Genomic DNA, 11,397 nt, shown 5'->3' with positions numbered 1-11,397 from the left:
GTGACCTCGGGACAGTCCTGGCACGCCCAGGACAGTGAGTGCCCGCCTGGCACTGCCCCAGCCGCGCTGCCACCCCCTTGGGGACAGAGACAGAGGGACAGGGTCCTGGCAGCCTCCCTGCCCTGCTGCGGTGACACTCGTGCTCCCAGCAGCGCCACCTCGGGGGTGGCCTGTCCCCAATTCCCCCCGCTCCTGTCTGGGGGTGTCACCACAGGGAGGGGGGCACATTTATTTAATTTATTTGTTTTCTTTTGGCACTCCCTGGCAGGGACAGGGAGTCCGGGGCTGTGGGAGGGCAGCACACGGGCTGGGGGAGCAGGAGCAGCTGCTGGGCTCCAGCTGGAGCAGCGTCCTGGATCCCAGCAGGCACAGAAATGCTGCAGAGATGGATTTTGCATCCATCCTTGTGGCTCCTAGAATATCTTCATAAGCCACAATGTGCCCTTAATCCCACAACAAAATCAAGTCAAAGAGCAATTAATATTCTGATACCTGTGGCTGGCTGAAGTGATATAGAGCTGAAGATTTCTTTTTCCATTTCACTCCAACTGTGGTTTTGTTTTTTTCCAGCCATTCTCTGGTCAGTGGTTTTAGGGGCACCAAGGTTCACTTTTGTGGGTAACCTCCACTGTTAGCTGTTGATTTAATTAACTCAGGCTCCTCTGCCTCCTTGACCATACCAACCCCAGCAGGGCTGGAGAGCAAACGCAGGATTAAGGTCGGGGGTGGGGGGTTTGGGCTTAAGCTTTAAAATAAAAGCGCTGAGAAATTAAAAATGATGATTCTGAAGGACTGGGCTCTGCCACTGCAGGATTGTTTAATCCTGAACTCGATTAGGAGCAAACTTTTGTTGCCTAAGCTTGAACCAGGAGTTAATGGATGAGTTCAGCACGCAAAAGTGAAGGTGCAGCCACCGGGATGCTGAGAGGGGCAGCTCAAGGGCAGCTCTGGGTGTTTTGCTGAGATTTCTGAGATTTCCCACCCCAAAACCAGGGAATATTGAAATTTCTGGGCAGGTCAGGCAGGGAGACACCCCAGAGCCTGGGGAAGGGACCTGCTGTCCCCAGGGGCTGCAGGTCTGAGCCCAGGTGGGGCTGGGAGAAGGAGATTCTGAGTCCTCCGTGTCAGGATCAGGGGGAAAACGCCCAAAGCAGGATTTACCATCACAGCCCCTCCTCTGGACCCCAAAATAAAGCCAGCCCCAGCCCCAGGGACCCCCAGAGCACCCGGGGGTGCTCCCTGAGCAGCTCTGACCTTCTCCAGCAGCCCCAGCCCCGGGTGAGCCGTTGGCCCCGGCAGAGCCTGCCTTGTTTTTAGCAACCTCGTTGAAATTTAAATTGATTTGTTATTTATCCAACTGACAACAAAGAGAGAAGAAAACAGTCCTAACTCAGTGCGCTGGGGAGATTGAATTCCTGTATCACTGTCAGCTGCATTAACTGACTTCCTGGAGCTAAATTCAATTAGGGCAGCATTCCCTAGCATTAATAAATCAATACCGATGCCATTTTGATATATTTTGAACGTCTTTCATTATACATTTCAGGGCAGGGATTAGGGCAGAACTGGAAGTTAATGGGACGTGACAGGGCGGGTCGGCTCGGGGAGGCAGAGCCTGGCAGCTGGAATTGCTTTGTGCTGCAGAAGGTGAAACAAAAGAGCTGCTCAGGTTCCCTGTCGGGAGTGATCCCGGCCAGGAGCTCCTCAGAGGAGCTCAAAGCCAGGAGAAAACCTCTGGGATGGAAATAAAGGCACGGAGCCCCTGCCACAGCAATTTTGGGAGGGTTCACGCCTCGACTTTGTCTCTCCCTGGAGCTGCCCTAAGAGAAAAAGGAAACCAATCTGATCTCATTTGCTTCTCCTGTGTTTCGCTGCTTTGGAATGTGTTCGGACATTGTTTGTCCAACGTGTGAATTGTTTTTTGACTTAATGACCAATCACAGCCCGTTGTGTCGGGACTCTGGAAGGAGCCAGGCGTTTTCATTATCATTCTTTGTGGCCTTCTGCTGACAGCCACGAGATTCTGTGCAGTGTGTGCAGAGTTGAGCGCTTGACAGGTTCAGGTTTAGATTTATAGAAAAATAGAGTAGAATAAAGTACTTAATTAGCCTTCTGATATCCATGGAGTCCTCCTCATCATTCTCTCCCTTCGTCGGGACCAAAAATATCCACTATGGTGGATATTTTAACCTTTTTAAGGGTTAAAATATTATTAATATTTTAATAGATTTTAATTATAATATATAAAATATATAATATATAATATATAATATATAATATATAATATATAATATATAATATATAATATATAATATATAATATATAATATATAATATATAATATATAATATATAATATATAATATTATATGTTATATATTGTATTTATTATATTTATTATATCTATTATATAATATATATTATATGTATTTATTTTAAAAATTTAATATATTTTAAAGGTTAAAATATTTAACATTTAAAAAGGTTAAAATATCCACTATATCCACTATTTTCACCTTGAAAAAGGTTAAAATACTGCCCATCCCTGCTGCCACCCTGGCCATCAATCACTCAGTCCCAGCCCTGCAAAGCACCGGTGAAGCCTTTCCCTCCCCCCAGGCCGTAAAACAGCGCCTTGCAAAGCGCAGCCTGCGCCTCTTCAAGGCTTAAAAGCATCTGAACGGCCTGGAGGGACCATTCCTGCTGCACCTGGGGATGGATAAAGATGGAAAATAAAGACGGAAAATAATCGGGTATCGACGGGGCTGCTGCGCTCAGCTTGGAGGAATTAGCACGGCTCAGGCAGCGTGGCTCGTTCAGCCCCTTGGGACAGGAGTGGTGTGGGGCTCCTCTGGGTTTCGGTGCAGAAAAAACGGAAAATGAAAAGTCTGAGGTGACTCCTGGCTCGTTCCCAGCGAGATTGTCACTGTTGTGTCCCCAAAAAGCCTCTACAGGGGTCAGGGACACACAGAAACCCTTCCCCTGCCACCCAAAAACTTTCTCCTCCAAGCTTCAAAGCCCCAGAAAATTCCAGTTTTTCCTTTGCCAAGCAAGCCAGCCCCCCCCAGTCACATTATCCCACCCATAAAATCAAAATATGCCATTAAGAGCAAGTGAGAGTCAGGAGTGCCCTTTGAAATCCAGGTGTTTCCACTTTCAGGGGCACCAGAAGCTGCAAGGGCACGGGGTTTATGAAGATTTTCCATGCTTGACTTGGAAAAACGAAATAAATCCATGGAAGGAGCCCTGAGAGGGCAGGGCCGGTCCCATCCTCTTGCAATTCATTAGATCCTTCCTCCTCCCGGGGCAGGTGCTGATCAAGGGAAGGGGCAGGAGGTGGAAAAAGCCGCCCCATTTTTGATCAAAACTGGTTAAATCCCGACAAAAAACAAGGGGCTCTTTTTTCCAAGTGGCTTCCAAGGCCTTATAAAAAGGGTAACGACCCTATAAAGCTCAGCCTTGGGTGGTTTGGGGCCAGCTCAGCTCAGACACCAAAATGCTGAGGGTCCCCAAAGGAGCTGTGCCCTAAAAGGCAGCGCTTGGCACCCCCAGGTGATGCTGAAAGCCAAATTTGGATTAAACCCAGCAGGGATCCGGGTGTGGGGCAGGCTCAGCTCCTTTTCACAGAATTATGGGATTTTTTGGCCTGGAAGGGACCTTCAAGCCCATCCAGACCCTGGCAGGGACACATCCCAGGCTGCTCCCAGCCCCATCCCATCCAGCCTTTCCCAAATTCTTCCACCAGGGCTGGGCTCCCCTGAGGGGCTGTGGCTCTGTGAAAATCCAGACAGAGCCGATTTGGCCTCAGCTGTGGCTTTGCCAAACAAAATCTGGCATTTTCTGCGCTCTCCTGAGGGATCTGAGGGGGGTTATGGCCCCTGCAGGGGGTGGAAACTCGGCTCTTGTGGGGTTTTAACTTCATTTGGCCACGGAGACCAAAGCAAGCAAACGAACGTTCAATTAACCCCAGGCTCAGGGAGGATCTTCCACCTCGGCCACAGGCAGCAAACCCTCCTGGATGTGATGGCAGTGACTGAATCCGGGCAAAACAGACCCAAAATCAGAGCCAGGCGCTTCCAGCTCTCCCAGTGAGGGCAGTGGGTGCTGCTGTCCCTTTGTCCCCCCTCAAGGAGCACCCAAGGGTGCCCCCAGGGGTTGTCCTGGCCTGTCCAGCCTCCCCAAAGGACATCCCTCCCCTTCCCAGGCAGCCCAAGCCCGCCGTGCCCCAGCAGAGAGCCAGATCCCCGCCAGCAGCCTCCCCCAAGCGCACAAAGAGGATTTATTCCCTCTCCACATTCCACTCTAATTTCACATCCCCAGCAGCCCCAGCCCCTCCACCTGCCTCCCCACCCACGTTCGTGCCAGGTGAGACCCCAAAGCCAACCACCCCCGGGGCTGGTTCCCCCCAACTTCCCCAGCTGAACCCGCTCGGGGGGGAGAAGGAGAAGAAGAATCAGGAATGGCTTTGCCCAGATGTGTTGCACAACCTTTAAAAAAGCAGAAGCCTCGCTTGCAGAGAAACCTGTGCTGGGCAGCCACGAGGAGCCCCAGACCTCTCTGCCCACAGCCCTGATGAGCAAGAGCTCATCAGAGGGGAGAAATCCTCTCTCCCCACGCCAGGGATGGCTCCAGGTTGGCTCCCTGCTGCCACCAGCCCGGGGAGGGGACACAAACCCGGGCCTGGAGAGCCCCCAAGAGAGGGTGGATTTCTCCTGGTTTTAATTAATGAAAGGTGTAAAGCTCATGGCAAAGAGAGCTGGGGCACAAAATCCCGGGTATGGATGTGAAAATCAGCCAAATCTTCGATGACCCAACGGGGAGAGCAGTAAAAGACTGAAAATGGGCCCATTCCAGAAATAGCCCGGGCAGTTCCTGAATTACCTCGTGTTAATGGAGCTGCTGTGCTGTGCTGTGCTGGCAGGACACCCAGAGCTGCCCTGGTGCCCAGGGATCGATGAGGAGAGCTCTGCTGGCCAGGACAGCAGGGATGGGGATCCCACACCCCCTCAGCCCAGCCCCCTAAAACCAACCCCAAAATCACCCCCTAAAACCCACCCCAGAGCCCAGAACCAGCTGGACAGAGCAGGAACAACCCCCCCACCTGCAACCCAGCCCAAACTCCTTGTTTTTCACCCCAAACAAAGCTCTCCCTCCCCTCCCTGCAGCGATTTGTTGATGCTCACAACACCAGACCCATCTCAGGGCCCAGCCCCTCTCCCTTTCCCTCCTTGCCTTCACTTCAGACGTGACCTTTTGATTTCTCGGGTAGAGTGTAAATTACATGTCGCCAGCATAAAATATTAAATCCAATTTATATTTAATTATTGATGTTATTATGTATTCCATAGTAATGGCAGCAGGAAAAAAAAGAAGATCTCCACCCCACCATTAAAGAGCTCGGTTGCATTAGCAGCTTCTTGAGGTTAAGATTTCTTCCTCCGCTCCTTCTTAACCGTAAGATTGATGGGGATGGGGGGGTTTTGTAAATAGTCTTCCAGAAATATTTTATCTGATTATTGTACCTATAAAAGGGAGCCGGGAGGGGGAGAAGGGGCCTTTTTAAACCGCTGATAATTTGCTCAGCTAAAGGGCAAAGAGCTCCCCAGCAACCCCAGTGCAGGCCCCACAGGCAGAGAGGGGCTGTGGAAACCAGGCTGGGTTTAAGGAGAAAAAAAAAAAAAGCTGGTGGGGAACCACAGTGGTTTTTCCAGCTGAGATTTAACCAGTCTGTTAAACTCCAGCGTGAGGTTTTTACTAAAATATTAATCAATTCTGCTTAGACTTGATTAAGGTAATTTTCTCCCCATTCATATTTAATGTGGGAGCCACCCAAGGTGTGCAGGGCTTGGTTGGGTTGGGTTTGTGGACACCCAGCATGGACTGGGAGCCCACCAGGGCCAAGCTCATCCCACCAGCCCAAAGTGCCACGAGGAAACCCCCAAATCACCTTCACCCCCGGCCACAGCAGCTCCAGGCTCACCAAAACACGGCAGTAATTCCATTTATTCCGCAGTGCCCACGCCCCCACCGGCTCCTCCCTCGCCACAATAAAAACAGCATTAAAACCAGCATTAAAACCAGCATTATCCCCTCACTTTAAAATTCAAATCAATAGAGCAAATGGAGAGAATCCGACTCAAGAAAAGTCAGGAGAAGGAATCCATCTGGGGCTGCCAGGAGGCCGCTAAGTGCTGCGGTGTCACCCGCTGGGTGACAGCCTCTGGGAGCTGCCAGCTTTGGGGGCAAAGCCTCTGCAGCCCCCCGGGGCCCTCTCTGACCAAACAAAGAAATGGTCAATCCCAAAGAAATGCTTCCCTGAGGGGGCTCAGGGCATCCCGGGCAGCGCTGACAGAGCCAGAGGACGCAGCCTCCAGCTACCTCAGGGAAGGTACAGGCTGGATATGAGGAGGAAATGTTTCACTGAAAGAATAATAAAGCACTGAATGCTCTGCCCGGGGAGGAGGTGGAATCACCATCTCTGGATTTGTTTAAAAAAGGACTGGACATGGCACTGGGTGCTGTAGTTGAGGTGTTAGGGCACAGGTTGGACTTGATGATCTTAGAGGTCTCTCCCAACCTCATTATTCTGTGATTCTGTGCTGGGCAGGAGCTGCACAGGGACACCCAAAGGCTCTGCAGGGCTCTCTCCTTTCCCTGAGCTCTTGCTCTAAAACCTGAACAAATCTATTTAAATTTGCTCTTAAAGCAGCGTTTTGGAATTTGGAGCTTTCTCCCCTCTAATGTTGGCTGGAAATGCCCCTCAGCAGCGCGGCCCAGGAACCTCCAGCCAGTCCCGGGATCACCCAAGGGCAGCTTTTCCTCTCCTGCAGCGCCAGGGCTGTGCAGGCACCCGCAGGTGCGCTCAGCTGCTGCTCACCCACCCCAAAACCTGCTGGGCCAGGCTGCAGAGCCTCCTCTGATCCTGCCCCGCTCCCCAGCACCCCAAATCCCCCCTTTTTGCTGCTTTGCTTTCCCGGGGCTCTGTCCCACGAGGATTTGGGAGAGTTTGAGCCATTTCAGCATCTCAGCAGCTCCGAGGAGCAGCAGCAGCTTCCCCAGCTGGTGCTGGCAGCAGCTCGGGAGCAGGGCCAGCCCTTCCGCGGCTCCTCCGTGCTTCCATCGCCGCTCCTTGCTCTTTTATCTTCTTCCCTTTTTGGTTTTTTTTTTTGGTTTTTTGTCCCCCCAGCGGCAGGACCGGCAAACTCTCCGTGCTCCGCGGCCAGGTCCGGATCCCTCCCATCCTCATCCTCTCCCATCCCGCTCCGTCCTGCTGTTAATTAACGCAAATTGTCGCGCTAATTATCCCCTTCAATTACGGTCTGTGGCGCCCAAACCAGCTCCAGCAGAATTCTCAACCCGGGCCCCCGATCCAGCAGCGATTCCCGAATCCCATTCGCTCACGGCCCCATCTCCACTTTTATTTAAAGGACATTTCTGTGCATAAATGACAGCGCAGCCCGAGGTGTTTCAGAAACACCCAAAAACCCCCAGAAAGTGCCAAACCCCCACACCAGGACCCCCTTCCACAGCCTGGATCGTCTTTAATCCCATTTTTATCCCTGCAGCCCCAAATCCAGGTGGCACCAGCACATCCTGCAGGTGGCAAAACCCCGCTCTGCTGCGGCCGCGGGGCTGGGGCTGCCGTGGGGACGCGGAGGGACGGCAGAGGTGACAAATCCTGGCCACGGTGACAAATCCTGGCCACGGTGACAAAGACAAAGCCCGGCCGCGGTGACAAACGCTGGCAGAGCCACCGCGCCGAGCCGACGCCTCCCTGCCGGGGCACGCTTGGAATAAAACTCTGGAATCGCTCTGGAATACAATTCTGGAATAAAACTGGAATAAAACTCTGGAATAAAACTGGAATAATACTCTGGAATCGCTCTGGAATAAAATTCTGGAATAAAACGGGAATAAAACTCTGGGATCACTGCCCCGGGGGGACAGTGAGAGGCTGCTCCCTCCTTTGTGACACCCAGGACGGGACAGAGCCCCAGTTTTGGGGGGAGCAGAAATGTCCCAGCTCGGGGAGGAGGCAGAGGACAAATCCCCGGGCTGGGTTTGCAGGGGAGGAGGCAAAGGGAGCACGCAGAGGGTGAATCCCAAACCCCGCTCGCTGCCTCCCAGCCCATCTGGGTGCGAGGCTCCTCCAGGATGGAGCCGTTTCCCCCTCTCGGCCCCCCGGGCTAATTTTACCCGCTCTGGCCGGAGCTCGCAGCCCCTGGTTCTCGTTACCCCCCCGCCGCGCTCCAGGCACGCAGCATTTTTGCAAAGTTAACAGGGTAGCAGAAATATCCTTGTTTTGGTTTTTTTTGCCTTTGGCCACTCCGAAGTTGCGCTTCCAAAGTTGGGAAAAAGTTACGAAGTAGCAAGAGGCGGGGGGGGAAGAAAAAAATAAAATAAAGTAAAATAAAGTAAATAAAGAAGAACGGCCCAACCCAAAGCCAAGCGACGGAGATTAGACAAAAGCATAAATAACCTCTGGGCTCTGGGGGGTTGATCGTGCTCCAGGCCGAAAGAAGGGAAAAAACTCAAAATGTGAAATACTGCAGTTTGTGTATTTAATAAAAAAACCCAACCAAAACAAGGAAAATGTGCCCAGGCAGTGACGCCAGCCCAGCCCTGCTGAGGGACCCGGCGGCTGCAGCTCCCCAGCCCCAGCCGGGGGTCCTGTCCCACAGCAGGGCCTGGTTTGGGGCAAAATCCACAATTTCCTTCTCCTTGGCACTGCTCGGGCGCGGGGATGAGCTCAGGGGGGTCAGAGATGGAAAACAAGGGACAGCAGGGAGGGCAAGGCTGGCCCCGAAAGGGACGAACGGCCCGCTCAGGGTGGCTCGATGGCCCCGAGACGTGGCGGGAGCTGGTGACAGCTCCGAGCAGCACCAGGAGCTGTCCCAGCCCTGCCGGGGGGTCAATAAACCCGTCCAGGAGCCCCCGGGCTCGCAGCAGCCCCGAATTTCTGCATTTTCTGTGTTTTACATGCCGAGGGCCGAGCGGGAAGCTGGAGCGGAGGGAAGAGGACGCTCGAGGTTTGCAGCTCAGCCCTGCCCGGGGGGACAAAGCGGGGACGGAGCCCAAAGCTCCGCGTCCCCCGGAGCCATCCCGACCCCGGGGACAGCCCGAGGTCCCGGGCGGGAGGAAACGGCCCCAGCCGAGGGTGGGGAAGCTGCGGAGCCCTGGTGAACACATGGGCCAGGAGCGAAAGCCAAATGCAGAAGGAAGCAGAAGGTGACAGCGGAGATACCGTGACTAACGGGACCTTCCCGGGCTGCGGGGGAACCGGCGCTGCCCTGAGGCCGCCGGGGATGTGCTGGGAGCGCGGCGCGGCCCCTGATAGCATCAAATGGCACCCAGGTGGTTCCGAGGATGACAGATAAAGGCGGCGAGCAGGAACACGATTGCAGAAGTGACACCCGCGCCGCTTCTCGGCCGGGCGCGGTGGTTTCTCACCTCAGGTCGCAGAGCACATTCCCCAAACCCAGCCCTGGATGAGCATCCTCAAAGATTTCCTCACCCCGAGGCAGGCAGGGTGATGGTGCAGGGGTGGGCAGCATCCCCGCTCCTCTAAATTCCCCCATTCCCAAAAGAATCCCCTCTCAGCCCCGCACTCGGGTGCCTTTTCCCCACACTGAACCACCCAAACGCTTTTCCGTCGGGGAATTATCGCCTTCGGTGCCTTCCCCAGCTGCCACAAAGGAGGGGAGAGCTCTGAGGGGCTCCCAAAACAAAGCACGAACCTCCCCAAATCGCCTGCCCGGCACCCGGGGGGGCTCTGGGTGAGCGATGCTCGGGGCAGGGGCATCCCCCGTGGGACAGGCGGGATGGAGCAGGCTCAGAGCAGAGCTGAACTCGAATTCCCCCTGGAACTGAGATCCCCGGGCAGGAGCAGCAGCCCCAGCTTGCTCGCAGCCTTGCTCCGCTCCTTTCACCAAAGTCTCACCATATTAAGCAGCTGAACTGCATCATCCGAGGAGTGTCAAATTGGTTTGAGATGGTTCTAATTATAACCAGGAAGTTTTAAAGTGTGTGGGTGGAAAGGAATGCAGCAGATTAATTTAATAGCAGTTACCACGGCACAATGGTGCTTCAATTAAGAGTTCTTTCTGACTGGGATTTGTTGGTTGGTTTTTTTTTTTTTCTTTTCCCTGTTAATAATAAATGTCACAAATGAGAATAGACATATTACTTCATCAGATGCTTTGGCATATCTCTTCGCAGAGAGCCTTTTGTGCAGAAATAGTAGCTGAAAGGGTAATTTTATGGGGCTTAGCACTCACTTAACACTTTAGGAGCCAAAATCGGGCCTCAGCAGAAACCCAGGAAGCTGCACCTGTTTCCATCCCGCTGCAGAGCCACAAAGGGCCCTCCCCGCGCTGGGGAATGGTGTGTGAGGCACGAACCCGGGGCGAGCATCCTGCCCCGGCGGCTGGGGAGCGCATGGCGAGCGGGATCTGCGCTCCCGGAGCCTCCTCCTGCTTCCCCGGCCCGTGAACCCCGGCCGGGGGTGGGCCGGGGGCACGGAGGGAGCGGGACAGGGAAGAGGCTCCGTCCCTTTGAACAGCGTGGGGGTTCCCAGCCCCAGGTGTCCGGACGGGAAGCGCCGCTCCCGGCCCTGCCAAGACAGAGGGGCCGCGTTCGGGGTGGGTTCGGGGTGTCCCGAGGGGTCGGAGCCTTCCCGGGGCCGGGATGTGCCCCACGGGTCCCTGTGCGCCCGTGTCCCTGCGAAAGGGACAGCACAGCCCTGTCCCTCCCCCGAGAGCCGCTCTCATTAACGCCCGGCGCTAATTACCTCAGGCCCGGAACGCGGCCGGGCTCGCTGGTCCCCGATCCGCCTCCTTCTCCCTCCCGGGCACTGAAAGAGTTCTTCGGCTGAGGGGAACCCACCCGACCCGAAACCGCCTTGGTCGGGGTTTATTTGGTCGGGTTTATTTGTCGGGTTTATTTTGTCTGGGTTTGTTTTGTCAGAGTCATTTTTCCCCTTCAGAGGTTGATTCTGGTGGGTTTCGAGGGGAGCCCGCTGGGATGGGGGCAACCCACAGAGAGCCCGAGGCGGGCTGGAAATAACCTGAAATCCTGCCCCATAGAGTCCTTCTGCCCCACAGATCCTGCCCTATGGATCCCCTGTACCCCACAGATCCTGCCCCATGGATCCCTTCTGCCCCACAGATCCTGTCTGAGAGAGGGAGAATGCGGCGGTCGCGGCCCGGAGACAAAACCACCGGGAAATGGCAGCAAAAAGAGCTTTAAAAAGCAAATCTGTGCCTGGGAGGGGCCAGGGGACACCCCCGACACCTCCGGGATCCAGGGACACCCCCCGGATCCCCAGAATTCCCAGCAGGGCACCCAGGGGAGGGGTACTGGGAGCACTGGGAGGAGCCCCCCAGCCACTCAACCCCAGT

The sequence above is a fragment of the Camarhynchus parvulus genome, chromosome 23 (assembly GCF_901933205.1).
Source record: "Camarhynchus parvulus chromosome 23, STF_HiC, whole genome shotgun sequence".
NCBI classification, from domain to species: domain Eukaryota; kingdom Metazoa; phylum Chordata; class Aves; order Passeriformes; family Thraupidae; genus Camarhynchus; species Camarhynchus parvulus.
This window is presented reverse-complemented; position numbering follows the sequence as displayed.